Here is a 2,853-nt window from a genome sequence, read left to right as displayed (position 1 = left end):
GAGCGCCGTGGGCGGAACGCCTGCGCGCTGATCAGAGAAAGCTGATTGGCTGCCTATAGGCCCTCAGCGAAAGCAGATTGGCTGCTTGTAGGCATCCAGTGAAAGCCGATTGGCTGCCTGTATGTCAATCAGTCTCCCGACAAAAGAGGAAAACATTTATGGTCTGAAGATTAAAGGTGCAGTAGGTGATTGTGTTCTGAAACATGCTGGTTGAGTCTCTTCAGTCAACTAATAATGATTAAAGTAAATGATCTGAATGTGTTTATTTTTGTTTATGTATTCTGGGTGAGGCAGAAAACTAAAAAATGTTCATCCAATTAAATATTGTCGGGCCGATAATGTCCACGATTCCCAAGTAGCTCAAATATTCTGTCAGCAAATGTAGATATGTAAATGTGCACATCTCTGTTCATCTGCAAAACTCTTTAAACTCATGAATCAATAGTGGAGTGAGTTCTGCACGCTGGAGGAAGGAGGACAGTATGGCTGAAGTGTTTCTGTCAGGCAGGTCATGTTCTGTGTTAAAACTATTGTAGTCAGGCAGAGCTGATGTACACTGGGTTGTTCTGAATGGGTTATCTGCACAGAAGTGTTGATCAGCCACTGAAATCTCTCGCTGAAAGATTGATGTGACTATTTTCAGCTTCATAAGGTTCTTTTACAGCAGATTATGTACGTTTATATTCAGTGTAACAACAGAACATCAGTAAATAGCGCTATTTTGCCTAGCTGAAGAGGCTTTAATATTCACATTAGTTCATATATGAACAATGACAGCCTGTGACGCTCCCTATATTGTTCACCACTACTCTCAATATTCCCCCTGAAACAGCATGTCAGTATGGCTTTAGTAATAAGCGTAATTCCTGCACGTCGCCGGCCAAACACTAAACATACAGTAGTGGCTTTAGGACAAAGCTTTTGCTAGATATTATAGTGTTTTTCATTCAGAACTGTAGTTTATAAAGTACTGTAGAGTTTTCTAAGTAGAGAAGGACATGATCTAGTGGGTTGTCTGCTGTCATCGTTAAGATGCGCGCTCTTGTTTCAGGAGGCGTGGCTTTGAACAGCAGGGGAGGGACCGTGTTTCAAAGATATTATTCTAACTGGTTAGCATTTTGGCAGGTCACCTACTGCACCTTTAATTACTTTTTTTATGGTTTTGTTAATTGCAAAACAGAAGATTTACTTAAAAAGAAAATCTATTTTAACTACATTTTAAATACATGAATGTGAATTTACAACCCAGCAGTGTTAAGTTACTTAAAGAAAAAAAAAACTACTGGAAAACTTTAAACTGATTACATTCCTTATGACTTCATAGTAAAGTAATTAGTACACTGATCACTTTTTACATGAAGTTACTTTAAAACATAAAATATACATATACAAAACAAAATAACCTGCAGCTCAATCAGTAATTTAATAATATTTAAAATTTGGCTATTTATAATCCATAGTAATAACTCCTGTACAGCATTCCCACAACATCCTGACACTCGGTGACACTGAATACCCTGTCAGTAATGTCTAGTGTCTGGGAATGAGCTGTTTACAGTGTCTGCTATAATGTTAGTGTTGTTTTCTTGTGTTTACATGATGAGTATGCCCACAGGGTAAATGTACAGTACAGTTACGAGCTTATTGCCACATTAGAATCCTTATGATAACATAATATACGCCTTCAGTGATTTCCTGAAGATAAACACAAAACAGTAACGCAACTGGAATTACTACCGTGATCGTCTGACCTCATATGAAGCAAGAGATCACGATGACATATGACGGACATACGATGTGGAAAGAGATGCACATGAACTGCATTTCACAGCAATATTTTTGTCTTCACGCTTAATGAAATCAATGTTATGTCTGTAATTCCACTTGAACTCTGTTAACCAGAAACCCTTTTTACACTTACCTGTGCATTATTTAGACACTAGATGGCAGCAAACAGTCAAAAACACAAAGAAAACCAGAGTAAACACAAAACAGTTTTAAAATAATCTGATTTATTAAGGACAAAACATCCAAACCTGCCTTGGCCACACGTGAAAGAGTAAATGCCCTCTAAATCTAATATCTGGTTGTGCCACCATTTGGCAAGTTATCCGACTAGTGTTTCACATCTCTGTGGAGGAATTGTGGACCACTCATCTCTGCAGAATGATTTTAATTAAGCCGTGTCAGAGCATTAATGGAGTTTGAGGTTATTCCACAGCCTCTCGATCAGTTTTAGGTCTTGACTTTGACTTTATCCCAGATGTAACGGGATACACACCTTTCAAAAGGTTCCAATTTACCTGCTTTCTTACCTGCCTGAGTGATCCTTCAGGGGCTAGATCCCCGTTGTAGGATCTCCAATGGCAAAAGGTCTTAGGTGACAGGTCAGACTAAATGCAGGGTCAAATATCCCTTGTGAGTCAAACAAAATTAAGGATCATAGTGTTAGCCACAGTCAAGGCCTCACCATGGAGCCAGGCCAGGGGTTTGGACTCGTATGCGAGCATATGGTGGCCATGTTTATTCCACAAAACCCAGCCAGACTCAACCTGAAGAAGTGACATGGGACTATCTTCCTGCAGGCCCACTGCCGTAAGGAGCCAGTGCAATGTGTAATAGGTGGTGGTCAAATAGCAAGGACCATGACAACCTGCTCATTAGACATAAAAGTGGCTCTTGGGACATGGAATGTCACCTCACAGGAAGGGATAAATGTCTGAGCTTGTGCGGGAGGTTGAACAGTATCAACTAAAGATAGTCAAGCTCACTTCCACACACAGTTTAGGCTCTGGAACTGAACTTCTTAAGAAAGGCTGAAATTTCTTCTAGTCTGGAGTTGCCCACAGTGAG

This window comes from Danio rerio, chromosome 3 (assembly GCF_049306965.1).
Source record: "Danio rerio strain Tuebingen ecotype United States chromosome 3, GRCz12tu, whole genome shotgun sequence".
Lineage (NCBI taxonomy): Eukaryota > Metazoa > Chordata > Actinopteri > Cypriniformes > Danionidae > Danio > Danio rerio.
Note: the sequence above shows the minus strand (reverse complement) of the source record.